Raw genomic sequence first — 18,769 nt, forward strand, 5'->3', positions numbered from 1 at the left:
CCCCCAGCCTCTGGAAATGCTTTGAAGGGCACAGATGGTGCCCTCCTTGCATAAGCCAGTCTACACCGGTTCAGGGACCCCTTGTCCCCTGCTCTGGTGCAAAACCGGACAAGGAAAGGGGGTGACCACTCCCCTGTCCATCACCACCTTAGGGGTGGTGCCCAGTGCTCCTCCAGTGTGTCCCAGACTTCAGCCATCTTGCTTTGAAAGGTGTGGGGAGACTCTGGAGGGCTCTGAGTGGCCAGTGCCAGCAGGTGACATCAGAGACCCCTCCTGATAAGGTAGCCAATCCCCCTCTCAGGGCTATTTAGGGTCTCTCCTGTGGGTTCCCTTCAGATTCTGCTTGCAAGTTTCCTTCAGGAATCCTTTGCAACTACTACTTCATCCTCTGACCTCGGATCAACCGCAGCCTGCCCCAGGAACCGCTGTAACAGCAACAAAGTATCCACAAGGGATTCTTTTCCTCTGCAACTTCAGCTCCAGCCAGCAACCTCAACAGTTTCCATGGTATGCACACTCTGGGGATTCCCTGTCTTCGTCCTGCACCAGAAGGACCAAAGAAATCTCCCGTGGGGTGACGGAGTCACTCCCCTGCTCACGCAGGCACCTTCCAAGACGACAACTGGTACCTTCGGACTCCTCTCACAGCAATGCGCGTGCTCCTAAGGACACAGAGGTTGGACCCCATTGGCATAGACTGTCCTGAGGTCCTGCTGATGCAATTTGGAGGAGGTAAGACCTTGCAGTCCCTGAAAGTGACAGTACCCCTATGTACTGCATCTTCTTTGCCCCCAGAGGCCTCTGTGCACTATTTGCAAAATTCCTTTATGCACAGCCTGGCTCAGGTCCCCAGCACTCCATCCTGCGATGCTCAACTTACTGAGTTGTTCTTTGGCGGCCTGGGACCTTCCTTTGTTGTGCTGCACCAACCAAGTTTTGCACATCCTTTGTCCCTGTGTTCTGGGACTCCTGTGTGTGCTGTCTGGCATCCTGGGAGCTTTCTAAAGTGCTGAGATCTCCCTTTTCCTCCTCACACAGAGTTGAGGCCCCTGGTCCCTCCTGGGTCCAGCCAGTGCCATTTTGACATAAAACATACTTTTGTCATAACCAGGGCTTGTTGGTGACTTCCAACACAAAATCATGCCCGCATCCATCTTCACATCATGGGACATCCTTTGCATCACACAGGCATCTTCCTAGGGTGCATTCCTGCAGTCTTTGACTAACCAGGGACTCTTCTTTTGCACCCTCTTCTGGGTTGGCAGGGGCTCCTGTCCTTCCTAGAACTTCTTTCGACTTCTGGACTAGGTCCCCTTCTTTTGCAGGTCTTCAGGTCCAGGAATCCAGAAGTTGTTGTTTGCAGACTTGGTTGCTTACTGCAATATCCCAATCACAGGGTGTAGTGTGTCCTAAGGAAACTTGCAGTACTTTACTCCTGCTTTTCTGGGCTCTGGGGTGGGGTACTTTACTTACCTTTACTGTAGTCTTACTCCCCCAGCGATTCTGCACAAACTACACTTGCCTAGGGGGGAATTTGTGATTCACATTCCACTTTCTTAGTATATGGTTTGTGTTGCCCCTAGACCTATTTTCTCCCATTGCATTCTATAGCATTTCCTATTGTTTGCACTGTTCTATGACTAATTACTTGTCTAATTTTGGTGTCTAGGGTTTATATTGTGTATAATACTTACCTCCAGAAGGAGTATTGTCTGTAAGATATTTTTGGTAGCAATGAGTATTGTCTTTACTTGTGTATAAGTATTGTGTAACTGTAAGTGGTTTTGCATGAGCTTTGCATGTCTCCTAGTTCAGCCTAAGCTGCTCTGCTATAGCTACCTCTATCAGCCTAAGCTGCTAGAACACTACTTCTTTTCACTAATAAGGGATAACTGGACCTGGTATAAGGTGGCTTGTTCTCCAAGAATACCAGTTAGGGAGCCTACCCAAGGATTATTAGCTCCCACAGCAAGCCCAACTGTTCCCTTTTCTGTTTCCACCACCAATTGATTTGATGTCATTTCAGACTTGGATTGACTTCCAGTAGTGGTAAATCAAACCTCTGTTCGGTGAATGAGTTGGGATCTCCTGCCTGTTAAGGCCGAATCCCAAGGCCCTAATCAAGCGAGGCCCTTTTCTATTCTAAGTTGGAATGTTGCTGGCCTTAAAGGGAAAATTGATAATCCTGATTGGTGAGTTTTTGTCACCAAGTATGATATTATAGCCCTGCAGGAAACTTTGTCTACTACCCATATCCTAAGATGGTTACACCTGTTACTCTAGCTGAGCTATTCCCTCAGTTCATGGTAGAGACGCAGGAGGACTCTCGATCTGTATTATTTTGAGACTTCTTGTAGAAGTTATATGAAGTCATATTATTAATAAAAATGTAACTTTTATAAATTTACCCTTTGCCTACCTGGACTGTCAGATGGTTAAAATTGTGTTCCTAACGTTATGAACAACTATGTTCTAAAACAAAAATACCACATTTTAAAAAAAAACGTGTATGTTCTTGTGCTTAACAAAACCCGGCCCGAATCAGGGATTAACACCCCCTTGAATCATAACACCGCCATGATGTATATTTTGCACTTCTCCTCTTATTCCACGTAACAAAATGTGAACCAGCATAATGCTCCGTGTTGACATGCTGTTCGTGACAACTGAGAAGGAGGCCCTTTGCTAGATTTAAGATTTTTCCTGCTTGTGTTACCATATGTTGGTCTAATCATTAAAAAAAACAAAAACAACGACATTGTTGTTGAATAACTAAATTTGAACTGACAAATCCAGTGACATTAGCTCAAAAGGGGTGGTTGTGATAGTCATATAAGAAATGGACTTGGGACAGTATTAGATGGTGAGGCATTATATTTTGTACTTTTATTTGACAATTTGTGTAATGATCAATCATCTTATGCAGACAATGCAATTTTCACTGTGTAGTTAAGAGTCATTGACAGTGAATAAATGGTCTGGTTTGCCATGACTAAGAGAGCAGACCGTTGTCAGTCTGGCCTTATTTAGGACTTAGAATAATTTTGCTCTGAGGCATGACTACATGTCATTCTCCTTGCAGTACCTGTTTGACCCTTATGCTAGTTCACTATAATTTACCATGCATTTCGACTATCTTTATATTTTGCCTTCTGTATCACACTTTAATAAATTAATAAAACTTCATGGGTTCAAACCTTTAGAAGGCTTGAGTATCCTTTTGATTTGGAGCTTATTTAATTGACCTAGCTGATTTGTTTGCTGTTAAACTGAGTTCTGTAGCGACTCATTGCCTCATATGTGACTGTCTCCGACCCTGCATATGCGCTTCATCTGAGATTATCTGATTTGATAGCATCAACATCAGCATAAACCTATGCCACCTCCCAGGTTTCCTCAGAACATAGCTGGATTCGCGAAAGGATACAGGTGGACTGAACCTGCTGCACGTGGCATCTGTGAGAAGGACGTGAGGAGATTAGACCCCCCTCCACTGGAAATCCAAGGACCGCAAGATATGCACGAATCCTAAGACTGATCCCTTGGTGGCTCCAGGTACATAAAAAAAGATGAAGAGGGCATTCCTGTGGAGAATCCTCACTGGCCCGTGGCAACTGGATGTAGAATTATTTTTTTCTGTTGCCCTCTGTCTGAAACCCATGAGACTCTAAGTCCACCCCCCCCCCACCGAGATCCTAGGGGCCTTGGAAATATACTCCTTGGGTTGCACCAAAAGAAGTTGGAGACTGATTGTGAAAAGTATTTGACTGGCAGTTCCATGGAGTCAGGTTTACTTTCAGGTTGGTCCTACATGGAGGAGAGCTATATCCTCAGAAAAACAACAAAGTCCCTTTACAGCTTTGGACTTGATGTATCCAGTCAATGCTCCGATGTGGTCAGCTTCAAATCCCACCTAGGTTACTGGTGTAAAAATAACCCCCACAACCTCAGCACAGTAATTAGGCACGGGCAGCAGGCCTTCAGTCTGGGAGCTACTGACTGGGTAGGGGAGGGAGCCCCTCCATGTACTTTGCAGGGGTGCTTCCTGAAGTTTTGTTAATACACTGAACTACATATGACTCATTTTAAAGTGCCGAAAACGTGCATACCTATCAGGAATGAGCACAAAACTTTGATAAAACATAACAAGTGTTTTTTATCAACATTTTATTAAATGCACTTATGGTTCCATAATAAACAATTAGGCAATGAGATTTTAATAATCTCTTCACATTAGTTTTGTACAAATAATCTTCGTTTCATTAAAAAAAGCAGAACATATACGTTGGTACATTTCGAATACAGTAAGGTTAAGACATCATAATCATTGACAATGTATACCACATACAAGAAATTATGCAAAGGAACATAATGTAAAGGAATTCAATCTACAACTCAACAGTACTGCTGGGTATGTACATTTCCAATATGAAAACCAGCACAATGATTATGCTGTCTAGTCTGAAATTTAGCATTTCCTGGGTGTGTAGGGCAGGACGTTAAGGCCCTGACCAGCTCAGTTTTGGCCCAAAATGTTTAGCACTGACTTGCACCATTTCTGTGCACCAGCCTGGCACCATATTAATGGAATGGTGCAAGCCGGTGCAAAGGGTAGGCTAGCGTCAAAATAAATTATGTTAGCCGGGTGGGGCTGGCGGTATGGAAGAAGGGGGTTTTAATCCAAAAAATGACATTAGGCAGGTTAGAGTAAAGAAAAATGGCTCTAACCTGCCTAGCGTCATTTTCTGACGCAAAACCATTCATACCACATGACTCTTGCCTTAGAAAAGACAGGAATTATGCCCACCACCCCAATGGCCAGCATAAGGGACCAGGGTCCCCTGGGCATGGCTATTGCACCCAGTGGCTTGTAGGGGGTCCCATTTCAGGGCCCCCAATGGCACTTAAAAAATGTTTTTAATACTTACCCGTACTTACCTATACTTACCTGAGATGGGGTCCCCCATCCTCCGCTGTCCCTCTGGTGTGGGTCCCTTGGGAGGGCACCTGTGGGCTTATTCCATGGTGTTTACCATGGAATTTGGTGCTATACTGGTCTAGTAACAAAGTATAAATATGGAGTTAGTTTTGCACCGAATTAGAGTTTTAAAAAAAAGACTCAAATTCGGTGCAAATAGAATATAAATATGTCCCTAAGTATCTTAAAGATTGAATAAATAAAATTAGAAGTATATTTCCTGAAGTTCATCCCATCACTGCGAGAGGCACATGATGGCCCGTAACCTCTCGCTTCGGCAGCATCCACCTAAATCACCTTGCCGGAACCATGGATTTTTTGCATGCTGCAAGGATAGCTCCCCTACCTTGGGCTATATTGTGCAAAATAATGTCCCCTCTGACTGCTTTTCATATGCACTTTTTTCACATTCTGTCCACTTTTAACTTTGTATGATTTCAAGCTATTAGGGACATTTGCGCTCTTCCAGCTCATAGATGTAGCTCTTTTGGCTAGAATCAGCTCCACGTCAACAAATCTGCGTGTCACTCTATTTATTAGCAGTGGTCCTTGTGAACAGATACAGCCGACATGCCTCTGGAGTGTTCGGAACACCTCTATCCCTAACCTTCTTAATCCTTTTCATCACAACAGAAGAGGTATAACAATCTGGAAAGCATAACTGTTTTCTAAAAGATTATGGGGGTCATTCCAACCTTGGCGGTCGGTGTTAAAGCAGCGGCTAAACCGCCAACAGTCTGGCGGTAAAAAAAATGGAATTCCGACCCTGGCGGAAACCGCCAACAGAGACCGCCACTTCAACACACCGCCCGCCACGACAAACAAACAGCGCGGCGGTCACCGCCAACAGACAGGCGAGAGTCAATGTACCGCCCACCCCATCACAACCTACCAATCCACCACCTTTTCCGGGGCGGTAGCCCCGCCGATAAAAACACGGCGGAAACAGCCATTTCGAATGGAAAACGCTCACCTCCATACACCCCACGAGGAATCTGGACAGCATGGAACCCGAACTCCACATCCTCCCAGCGATTGTCTTCCTGCTCCTCTACCAGGAGCACGAACGCCGGCGCAGAAGACAACGGTGAGTACTGCACCTACGACACAGGGGAGGGGGTAGGGAAAAAATTACGGGGACACACATACGCGACACACCCACCCCCACCCTCACCCACTACAACACACACATCAATGCATGGCAACAACTCAGAGTTACACCCCCAAACCCCCCAGAAGAATGCAAAGACAAAAGGAAATTATTCTAAACATTGGAATATATTGTATCACTGGTTTAAAAATATATCACACATCTAAAACCTTTATATACATAAATTTTAAAGTCCGATCATTGTAGCAGGCATTGTCCGTGGACCACTGGGCCCAAATCACATGGGCAAAGCCCACACAGGATACCTGACTCCAACGGAGAGAACAATGCAGGGGCATCAGATAGCAAAACTACAGGCACCTCAGGGGGAAGGGAAGGGGGGGGGCACCTCAGCCAGATGAGTCCACGACGCCAGATCCACGAGGGGCCTCCATGGCCACTGTTCCATCCTGGGGAGTGCAAAGCCACAGCCTCTCAAGTCTCTACATTGGGTGGGTTGCCAACTGTTACATCCTGGGGAGTGCAAAGCCACAGTCTCACAAGTGGATAACAGTCTCCACTGGTTCTGGAGGGGGACTGGTGCCCAGAGTGCTTCGTGCAGCCCTGCCCGACACGGAGGCGGGCCTGCCCCTTCCGCCAATGGGCCAGCGGGGCTTGAGACGGCGGTGCCCTGTTCAGCAGTGCTTGAGACGGCGGTGCCCTGTTCAGCGGTGCTTGAGATGAAGGGCCCAGTTCAGCGGTGCTTGAGACGGCGGTGCCCTGTTCAGCGGTGCTTGAGACGGCGGTGCCCAGTTCAGCGGTGCTTGAGACGGCAGTGCCCTGTTCAGCGGTGCTTGAGATGAAGGGCCCAGTTCAGCGGTGCTTGAGACGGCGGTGCCCTGTTCAGCGGTGCTTGAGACGGCGGTGCCCAGTTCAGCGGTGCTTGAGACGGCGGGGCCCTGTTCAGCGGTGCTTGAGACGGCGGTGCCCAGTTCAGCGGTGCTTGAGACGGCGGTGCCCTGTTCAGCGGTGCTTGAGATGAAGGGCCCAGTTCAGCGGTGCTTGAGATGGCCTTGCCCTGTTCAGCGGTGCTTGAGACGGCGGTGCCCTGTTCAGCGGTGCTTGAGACGGCGGTGCCCAGTTCAGCGGTGCTTGAGACGGTGGGGCCCTGTTCAGCGGTGCTTGAGATGAAGGGCCCAGTTCAGCGGTGCTTGAGACGGCGGTGCCCTGTTCAGCGGTGCTTGAGATGAAGGGCCCAGTTCAGCGGTGCTTGAGACGGCGGTGCCCTGTTCAGCGGTGCTTGAGACGGCGGTGCCCTGTTCAGCGGTGCTTGAGACGGCGGGGCCCTGTTCAGCGGTGCTTGAGATGAAGGGCCCAGTTCAGCGGTGCTTGAGACGGCGGTGCCCTGTTCACCGGTGCTTGAGACGGCGGTGCCCTGTTCACCGGTGCTTGAGATGAAGGGCCCAGTTCAGCGGTGCTTGAGACGGCGGGGCACTGTTCAGCGGTGCTTGAGATGAAGGGCCCAGTTCACCGGTGCTTGAGACGGCGGTTCCCTGTTTAGCGGTGCTTGAGATGAAGGGCCCAGTTCAGCGGTGCTTGAGACGGCGGTGCCCTGTTCAGCGGTGCTTGAGACGGCGGTGCCCTGTTCAGCGGTGCTTGAGACGGCGGTGCCCTGTTCAGCGGTGCTTGAGATGAAGGGCCCAGTTCAGCGGTGCCTGAGACGGCGGTGCCCTGTTCAGCGGTGCTTGAGACGGCGGGGCCCTGTTCAGCGGTGCTTGAGATGAAGGGCCCAGTTCAGCGGTTCTTGAGACGGCGGTGCCCTGTTCAGCGGTGCTTGAGATGGCGGTGCCCAGTGCAGCAGTGCATCGGATGAGTGTCCAGCTCAGTGGATCCGGCCATGGCATGGAGGTCATTCGCCACCTGACCTGTGGCTGGCGGTGCCTTCCTGCCCATCTGTCGTGTGGCTGGCGGGGCCCTCCTGGGCTGCAGTACCGGGCCTGTGGGTGTCCTCCTGCCCACCTGGGATGGGGCTTGCGGGGCCCTCCTGGGCTGCAGTACCGGGCCTGTGGGTGTCCTCCTGCCCACCTAGGATGGGGCTGGCGGGGCCCTCCTGGCCAGCTGGGCTGCTGGCGGACTTGTCGGGCGTGCTGCCCTTCCCAGCCTTCCCTGTTTGCCTGTGGCACTTCCCCACCTTTGGCGGTGTGCCAGGTGGCACCACACTTCCTGCCGGAGCAATGGTAGGGATTTTGGTCCCTGGTGTCTTCGGCCTCTCGCGCCGGCCACTGACAATCTTCGGATGTTTTACCGGGGGTGGGCTGGCCGTGCCTTGGCTCCTTACTGAACTGGCTGCCCTTGAGGGTGGTGGACTCCACAGTCCATGGCACACTGTCATTACAGGTCCCGCTTTTGTGGTGGCTGAGGTGCTGACTGGAGTCCTATGAGATGGACGGGGTGGGGGAGTTGTTGGAAAGAGGTCAAGTTTGGAAAGGAAAAGAAATTTAGGAACAGAGGGACGGGTAGGTGTAGTGGGTATGGGAGTGGAGGAAGAGGTTGTGGTTGTAGGAGTTTTCAGTCTGGTGTCTTTGGGTGCAGGTGCTTGGGCTGGATGCTGTCGTGAGGTGGATGGCTGTTGGGTGGGTGGCTGCCTGCGTTTGTGTAGCTTGGAAGAGGGGGTCACAGACACAGTGGGAGAGGACACAGGGGACTTGTAAATGGTAGTAGGGGTGGTGACTGCACGTGTGCGGGGGTTCTGGTGGGTGTGCTGGTGATGGACGTAGTGGCTGAAGATGTTGTGCATGCAGGTGTGAGTGGAGACGTGACAGGGAGGGAGGAGGGAGACGAGGAGGAGGGGGACACAGTGGAGGCAGTGGGTGTTGGTATGTCTGTATGTGGATGTTGCTTGTGTGAATGCTTGTGTGATGTGTGGTGCTTATGTCTGGATGAGCTTCCCTTGGGTGTTGAGGTGTGTGCAGGCTGGTCTGATGGTGTGTCTGGGATAGGCAGAGGTACAGGTGATAGGGTATGGGTGGAGGAAGTTGGAGGGGGGAGGCTAGAGACAGGGACAATTGCTGCCATCAGCGCTGAGGCCAGAGTGTTGAACGATCGCTGATGGGCAGCCTGACCAGAATGAATGCCCTCCAGGTATGCATTACTCTGGTGCACCTCCCTTTCTACACCCTGGATGGCATTCAAAAGGGTAGACTGCCCAACAATGAGCGTCCTCAGGAGGTCAATGACCTCCTCACTGAGAGCAGCAGGGGTGACAGGGGCAGGGCCTGAGGTGCCTGGGGTGAAGGAGATGCCCACCTTTCTGGGTGAGCGGGCACGGGCCAAACGCTGAGGGGCTGCTGGGAGGGCGGTGCTGGTGCGCTTGGTGGCGGCTGTACCTGTTTGTGCGGGGGGCACGGATGTTGCCGCCACCACAAGGGAGCTCCCTTCAGAGGACGAGTCCGTGTCACTAATGTCTGCACGAGTCCCCGCTGTGGAGCCCCACTGGTGTATTCGGAATCCGTTGCATGGCCCTCCAGGGCCATGTGGGATGCAGCTCCCTCGTGCTCCGATGCCACTTCTCCTCCGCCTGATGATGCTAATGCACACATGAACAGAAAGACCACAAAAAAGGTGGGCGGGGGGAAATAAAGACATGTTGAGTCCATGCATTGGCGACACCGTTGGCGGAGAGGACAGACACACAAGCCCCCTGCACTACGCCGCACACTTGGGGTCCACTACTCAATCCGTGGGACATGGCCTACAAGCCTATGGACGACAACTGCACACATAGATGACACAGGGCCATGGATAACTGTACTTGGCACCCTACAGAGGTGGGGGGCGGGGGCACAGGGCCATGCCTTACGGAGGGGCCTAGCCTACAGAAATCGCCCTGGCCTAGGGATACCCACAGCCCTCCTCCCCCACACAAACACCTCCACTGCGCGCAAAGTCAGTAGAATGAGGTTGTACTCACCCCCTTGTGTCTGCTGTGATGTCCTCACGCGCCCATCCAAATCGGGGTAGGCCACCGCCAGGATCCGGGACATCAGGGGGGTCAAAGTACGACTGGCACCCCTCCCATGTTGGGAGGCCATCCCCAGCTGAGCCTCCACCGTCTTCCTGCTCCAGCGTCGGATGTCCTCCCATCTCTTCCGGCAGTGGGTGCCCCGTCTGTGGTGGACCCCCAGGGCCCAGACGTCCTTGGCGATGGCACGCCAAATGTCTATCTTCTGGTGGGCGCTGACCTATGTGAAATGTACAGGGGGAGAAAAAGAGTCATCACCTCCTGCACCCTCAATGTGAGTGGCCCCCCATCCCTACCCTTGCCATGTGGCACATCCTGTCATCCGTCGTCTGATGCATGTCTCATTCGCTCCCCTCCCCACCATCTTTCATCCACCCGACTCAACACAGGCATTGGCCACAAAGCATGGTCCCAGTGTACTTACCTGTTGGTCTGGAGGACCGTAGAGTAGCGCATACTGGGGGAGGACCCCATCCACGAGTTTCTCCAATTCCTGAGCAGTGAAGGCAGGGGCCCTTTCCCCAGTCGCATGAGCCATTGTCTCTTCCAGACCGAGGTCACAGCAGCACTTGCAGTGTAGGTCCTCTCCTGTCGAAGATCAGGTATCGAGTGATTAAGCAGATAGAAAATGGCGGTCACGCCCGCGGCGGTGCGTACCGCGACCGCCGCCGCACATCGTCATTGGCTCCTGAGACCCATAGGGTTCAATGTTAACCAATGCTGCTTTGCGCCACGGTCTTCGACCGCCTACCGCCACGGTGTGCCACGCCAGCGCATTGACCTCACATCCCATTGTCACACTTCACAGGTCAGGCAGCCGCCATTTCAAGGGCCCACATGGCTTACTTTTAACTGCGTCACACATACCTAGGCCTTGCATCAACACTCCTACAAACCATTCAATGCATTGGGAATTGTGTTTTGTGCAAACTGTGGTTACGTACCTGTGGGCTGATTGACTCTGTGCTCGCTGTTGTCCTTCATAGGCACCGTCCTCTGGGACATGCGAGGAGATGGAGGAATCTTCCAGTGTACAGACCGCTGGTAGACCTGTTGACAATGGAGGAAAGACATGTCATACTGACATACAGGCTTGACCGAGCCACTATTCAGGAACTGTGTGCCCAGCTGGAGCCAGACCTGATGTCACCCATCCGCCAATCCACAGGGATCCCACCTCTAGTGCAGGTGCTGTCAGTACTCCATTTCTTTGCAAGTGGGTCATTTCAAACAACAGTGGCCATATCATCAGGGATGTCCCAGCCTATGTTTTCCAAGGTGTTGTCCAGAGTGTTGTCTGCCCTTCTGAAATACATGCGGAGCTACATTGTTTTCCCTGAGGTGGAGGATTTGCCTACAGTGAAAGGTGATTTCTATGCCCTTGGACATATCCCCAACATCATAGGTGCCATTGATGGGACACATGTTGCTTTAGTACCCCCCAGCAGGAGTGAACAAGTGTACAGAAACAGAAAGAGTTATCATTCCATGAATGTACAGATGGTGTGTTTGGCAGACCAGTACATCTCCCATGTTAATGCCAAGTTCCCTGGCTCTGTGCATGACGCCTACATCATGCGGAATAGCAGCATCCCTTACGTGATGGGTCAACTCCAGAGGCACCGTGTGTGGCTAATTGGTGACTCTGGTTACCCCAACCTGTCATGGCTACTGACCCCAGTGAGGAATCCCCGGACAAGGGCAGAGGAACGGTACAATGAGGCCCATGGGCGAACTAGGAGGGTGATCGAGCGGACCTTCAGCCTTCTGAAGGCCAGGTTCCTCTGCCTCCATATGACAGGTGGATCCCTATTGTACTCACCAAAGAAGGTGTGCCAGATCATCGTGGCCTGCTGTATGCTTCACAACCTGGCTTTGCGACGCCAGGTGCCTTTTCTGCAGGAGGATGGTCCAGATGGTGGTGTTGTAGCAGCTGTGGAGCCTGTGGAGAGTGAAGAAGAGGAAGCCGAAAAGGACGACATAGACAACAGCAACACAGTAATACAGCAATATTTTCAATGACACACAGGTAAGAGTCCAACCCGTCATATTACATATACTTAACCCCTACTACCTCTCTACTGTCTGACCTTTTCCCCCTGTGTATGGTAACTGAGTTGTGACTTTCCCTTCCAATTTCAGAGATGTGGGCCATACTGTGTGACATCTGCTTTGTTTCCCCATGGACTACAGCTGTGTGACAGTGGTACGTTGGCATCACAATGTAAATATGCATTTTGGGACAGTAATGTCTAATACATTAGTACAAAATCACAGCCAGACTCCTGATTGTTTTGTCGAATAACTGTTTATTTCAGTGTCCTATATTGGTGGGTGGTTGCAAGTCGGTGAGGGGTGATGGTGGAGGATTGTCCATGGCAGAGTCCAGACTATTAGTCTCACAGGTGCAATGTCCAAATGCCTGTGGAAAGTGGAGCATGGGCAGTATAAGAATGGACAGGGTGCCAATGTGGGACAGTGGGATGACAATCAGGGAGGTATCCTTTCCTGGCGGGGGTCTTGGCATCTTACTCTGTCTTCTTCCTGGATCTCAGGGCCCGCTTGCGGGGTGGTTCTCCTTCTGCAGGGGGTGGGGTGCTGGTGGCCTGTTGGTCCTGTGGCGGGGCCTCCTGTCCACTAGCGCCGGCGGAGGTGGTTGGCAGTACTTGGTCCATGCTAGTGTCAGGGGCCCTTTGTCCTGCCACAGTGTCCTGCAATGTGGTGACTACCTGATTCAGAGCCCCTACAATGGTGGCCAGGGCGGAACTGATGTTTCGTAGTTCCTCCCTGAACCCCAAATACTGTTCCTCCTGCAGAAGCTGGATCTCCAGAAACCTGGCCAGGACCGTCGCCATCGTCTCCTGGGAGTGGTGGTAGGCTCCCATGATGGAGGAGAGGGCCTCGTGGAGAGTGGGTTCCGTGGGCCTGTCCCCCCCCTGTCGCACAGCAGCCCTCCCAGTTCCCCTGTTTCCCTGTGCCTCTGTCCCCTGGACCGTGTGCCGACTACCACTGCCCCCAGGTCCCTGTTGTTGTTGGGGTGGGGGGTTAACCTGGGTGCCCTGTAGTGGTGGACACACCGCTGATTGACATGTCCTGGGGACTGAGGGATGGGCCCACTGGGTGGGTGCTGTGCTGGTCTTGCCAGAGGGGGAAAGGTCTGCTATGGGCTGTGGCTGTCTGAGGGGAACCGACTGTCCCGAGGTCCCCGATGGGCCGGGCTGGTCATCTGGATCCAGGTCGACAGAGGTGCTGTCCTCACTGTGGGCCTCTTCTGGGGGTGGAGTGGACATTTGTGGACCCTCCTGCACGGTGACGTGGCGTTCGGGTCCTGCAGGGGTATAAAAGTATGGTTATTGCATTTGTGTGTGCCATAGCGTGTAATGGGTGGGTGCCCTTGTACCCCAGTGCTGGCATTCCCGTGTGGGGGCTTTTGTGACGGTGATTTGGTGGGGGATGGGTATGTGCAGTGGGCATGCTTTGGTGATGGGTGTCCATGCTTTGTGGTCGCATGCAGGGCTTGGTGTTGGGATGGGTGGGCTGTGATGTGGAGACATGTGCAAGGAGCAGGATGTGATGGGGGTGAGGGTGGGGGTATGAGTTGGCATGCTGGTGGGGTGGGTGGATGAAGTAGTGAAGATGAGACTTACCAGAGTCCATTCCTCCAGATACTCCTGCGAGGCCCTCAGGACGCAGGATCGCCAAGACTTGCTCCTCCCATGTTGTAAATTCTGGGGGAGGAGGTGGTGGTCGGCCGCCAGTCCGCTGCACCGCGATGTTGTGCCTGGATACCATTGAACGCACCTTCCCCTGTAGGTCGTTCCACCGCTTCCTGATGTCGTCCCTATTTCTTGGGTGCTGTCCCACAGCGTTGACCCTATCGAATATTCTGCTCCATAGCTCCATCTTCCTGGCAATGGTGGTGTGCTGCACCTGTGTCCCGAAGAGCTGTGGCTCTACCCGTACAATTTCCTCCACCATGACCCTGAGTTCATCCTCGGACAACCTGGGGTGTCTTTGCGGTGCCATGGGGTGGTGTGGGTGATGTGTGGAGTGGATTGTGTGGTGATGTGTATTGGTGTGTTGTGTGAAGTGCGTGGAAATATTGCTGGGTGAAAGTAAAATGCGCGTCTGGGTGCTCAGTTCTCTTTTTCTTAGTGCGTGTTCCCGATTCTGTAGAAGTGGGGGTTTGTGGGTGATGTGGGTGTTTGTTTTATATTGTGTTGGGTGTGTGGGAGTGGTGTGTGTATGTGTATCAGGTGTGTGTTTTTCGATTTGTCCAATGTGGATGTGTTTTGTAAATGTGTGTGTATTTTGAGCGCGGCGGTGTGTGCCACCTACGGATTACCGCGGTTGAAAGACCGCGGCGTGGATTCGTGGGTCGTGATAGTGTGGGCGTATTTCTGTTGGCGTGAAGGTGGAGGTTTGGTCATTGCCAGTTTCTCGCTGGCCTTTGGTGTGGCGGACTTTTGTGGATGTCTGCATTTTGGCGGTTTGCCTGTTGTGGGTCAGAATGACCGTGGCGGTTTACCGCGGCCGCTGCGGTATGTTGGCGGTCTTCTGACAGCGGTAAGCGGCTTTTACCGCCAAGGTTGGAATGACCCCCTATATGCCCTATGACCAAAATAGAGAAGAATTTGCCAAAATGTATTGAATTGCCTAAGGGACGTTAGTATGGCCATTACATTATGACTAAATCTTGAAAGCTGGTAATATTATTACTTTGATGGACTACCATCAGGCTCCAATTAGTAGTACACTTTTTAGGTTGAGCGTAAGCGTACAACCTCTTGTATACTTTTAAGTATACTTCTTCTATGGGCTTCCAGCTATTTCATTTGTTAGATTCAGTGTCATTTAAAAATCCTTGCTTGCTAGTGATCAGTCATGCCTCTTTGTCGTTCCTTCTTCCGTGTGAGAGCAGGGACCAACTACTGTATATTTACGCTTTGTCTTGTTTATCTGGTCTGTAGGAGACTTTTCTTTTACTTTGTTTCCTGCTCCTGTCCAGAGAAGCTTCCTTTTTATTTGCAGAGCATTCTTTCTCTGAGCTTAGCTGTAAACAAGGCTTTAAATCAGTTTGTTATCTTGGTCACATTTGGTCTTTGTGGGCTCTCTGCAACCTCTCTCAGCTGCCAGGCTCCAGCACTTCCTTTCCTTGCATTTTCTTTACCAATTGTGCCTGCCTGTGTGCTGAGAGCAAGGGCAGAGGATTGTTTGTAATTGCTTATAGCCTAGGCACCCAGCTCTACCAGAGCTCTGCAAACCTTAGAGAGAGTGCCAACTTCTGCTCCATACTGGGATCCACTTGCAGCTCCATCAGTGCACCTCAATTCACACACTCCAAGCCCTCGGTCATGCCAGTGCCAGGAACCCCACACACACTGTCTGCAAGAGCACCTCAGTTCTTGCAGTTAATACACTCTGCTGCTCCAGTACTGCGACCTCAGGCCCAGCTCCATCAGTGCACCGCAGTTCACACACTCCAAGCCCTCAGCTGTGCTAGTGTCAGGAACACCACACATGCTGTCTGCCAGAGCACCTCAGTTCTTGCAGTCAGTTCACTCTGCTGCTCCAGGACTGGGACCTCAGGCGCAGCTCCATCAGTGCACCTCAGTTCACACACTGCAAGCCCTCAGTCGTACCCATGCCAGAACCCCACACACGCTGTCTGCCAGATCACCTCAGTTCTTACAGTCAGTACACTGCTGTTCCAGTACTGGGACCTCGGGAGCAGCTCTGTCAGTGCACCTAAGTTCTACCTTGGCGAGGTCACTTCCTTTCCTGTACTGAGACCCCGCTCACATACAGTTCCATTACAGCAGCTCAATTCTAATATTCAGTCCCACTGCCATGCCAACACTGGACTCAAAAGAGCAAAACACACCTCAGCCAGTGCACCAGAAGTCTAACATTCAACGCCACTGTTCATGAGAACCACCACAGCTCCACCAGAATCCATCAGTTCTAGCATTCAGTCCACATTTCTTCTAAGTACTAAGGCTTACACACATGCCCTTCAGGATTCCCATTCCTCGCTTATATGATTCAGAGGCAATGCCACTCCCACTCGGCAACACTGGCACGCCAATACTATGTTCCACACATAGCTCCATGAACATACCTCACTTCTGACCTTGTTTGCCCGTTACTATTCCAGTACTGCAACCCACATAAAACTCTGTCAGTTGACCTCAACTCTAACCTGTAGCACCCCTGTATTCCAATACCAGGAATTACACAGCACTCTGATTCTCATTCCTCACCCGCTGCCTTTTTGTTATTCCAGCACTGGGCTGAGACACAGCTATGTCTATACCCCCAATCCTGATTGGAAGCGCCCTAATGTTGCTGTACTGGGGTTCACATACAACTCTGCTAATGCGACTCCTGCTGTTCTCCAGTGCCCCCTGCTGATCCACACTCTGATTTCTGTTTGAGAACGTGGGGGAGCCAATTAAATCTATTCTTAGCTGCCACCTTTATTTCGGGGGGTCTGTTTCACCTATCTCATCCGTTCTTTCCTTTACTCTGTTTACTGTCAATGTTTTATTTCTCCCTCGCTTTTCTCATAAAATCCACACATTAACAGTTTTGCTCTTTCTTTCAACTGTTTATTTCTACTCCTCTTCCTTTTTTTATTTCCTTCTTCCTCTTGCTACCTCCACCTTCAAACTCACAAAAAACTTGGTAATTTCTTTCCTTATTTCATTCCTCTTTTTTTCTTCATCAGGCATTCATTCTTTCACTATTTTTTCTCTTCCTTTCATTCTTTCTATGTCTTTTTTATTTGCTCCTTCCTTTGACTCCATATGAGACCTTTCACTTTTTTTTGGGATCTTTATTCCTTCCTTTCTCTGATGTTTTTCTTATCTTTATCTGCCAATTCAGGTTTTACTATAACTCCCTCTTTCTCCCATCTGTATGTGGAAGCCACAGTTACTTGTTGGGACCCGAAGTGTCAAAGTGGTTTTCCCATTCTGTGTCTGTGGTAAATGTGTCAGTACATACATGCCCTGGTTCTTTTGCTGCTTGCTTCTTTGACCATCTTTCTTTTTTTTCTAATGTTCATTTTTGTCTTTATTTTCACACTTCGTTCATTATTTTTGCCTCTTTTTCTTTCATTGGCTAGCTTCTTTCCCTTTTTTTGACTCACTCATTTGCTCTATTCCTTCTCTAAGTTGTGTTTTCATTTTCTCATTCTTTCTTTCCCTTCTTTCTTTTATTTCTTTGTGATCCCTTCTCTTTCTTCCTTTTGTCTATTGTATGCCTTTCGCTTCTCTTTTTCTGCCCGATCCGCTTTCTCTCCTGAGGCCTAGTTATCAGTGGAGCAAGAGGTGCAGTGGCAACGGGCATAAAGACCTATGGGCCTCACTCAACTCTAATTTCTGCTGTACTTTCCTACCGAAAATGCAGTCAACCATTTTCCTTTCTTACTACAGGACCATTGACACCGTTGCTATGAAATTGTCCTCTCCATCTTTACTCCTGACTCCCTCTTTCATTTCACCCTCTAATCCATCCCAAATTATAATTTTGTTATGATGTTTGAGCATTATACTCTAATGCCAAAAGGTTATTTCTGATAAAGGTTTATATGATAATTCTACATGTTTTAAGATAGAGGAAGAAGGTAAATGGAAGTGCTTTAGTTAAATGCTGGGCTACTAGAATTATATGGCAGGAAAAGATGAACTTATGAGGCAGGGTTGACCGATTTGTGTAGCAAGAAAAGTCCTGTTATGAATTTACAATGACAATAGCTCTAACTCAAGACAATGCAAGACGTATTGCATTGCAAATGCTTGTTTAATAGAGTTCTTGTTTCTGTGTCTGCACTCAGACTGATCTGAACACTCGCCACGGGGATAAAAAGGGACACTATGATGGTAATTGGAGCTATGCTTACTCAGCTCTCCAAGTGTTGTTAAACTGAGTACTAATAGGTGGGATAAGAGTAACATCTCTTATTTACATCACTTAGAAATGCAAGAAGTGCATCATGAAGTACAAGTTATCGTCATCCTGACTTGACATGGACAGTCTCACTGGTTACTTTTTGTGCCCTTGGAAAACCTTTCAGTAGTGTCCATGCATGATGGCAGGAAAAGTCACGCAGCTCCACACCGATGTTATCCCGCTTCGGAAATCCCACGAGGGGCTGCATATAATTGCCATTTACGCATGCAGAAGTCTGTTTAGTACTTTCTAGGCTGTCCACCCCTCCAGACATATCCCAGCAGTAAGATGGCTTAATCAGTGTACAAGTCTCTAAACTTGGCACCTTTTTTAATTGGAAAAAGTCCAGTTCATAGAATGGGAGGTGGAAGTCTTGGTAAGGAGTATGCAGTTAGATAGAGTATCTACCAGAAAGAGAATTATGGAAGGGAAGTAAATTGTTCTTCTGATGAGTATTTCTGGGTGGGTAAGTGAACTGGCTCAAACCAGAGCACAATGTAGTGTCTCCTGGCACAGAGCCAAAGCCTCACTGTGCCCTTCAGCTTGCAATACCACATGGTGGTGGTGTGTCAGAGATCATCTGCATCAGCCTACCTATGGTCACAGGTGGGAAGGTTTTAAATGCCAAGTGAATGTCACACAACTCTAGTAGATTAATGGGGAGCCAAGCTGACCAGATTCCTCTGACCTCAAGACTGCAAGGGGGGCCACAAGTCCCATTGAG

Source organism: Pleurodeles waltl, chromosome 11 (assembly GCF_031143425.1).
Source record: "Pleurodeles waltl isolate 20211129_DDA chromosome 11, aPleWal1.hap1.20221129, whole genome shotgun sequence".
Classification (NCBI taxonomy): Eukaryota; Metazoa; Chordata; class Amphibia; order Caudata; family Salamandridae; genus Pleurodeles; species Pleurodeles waltl.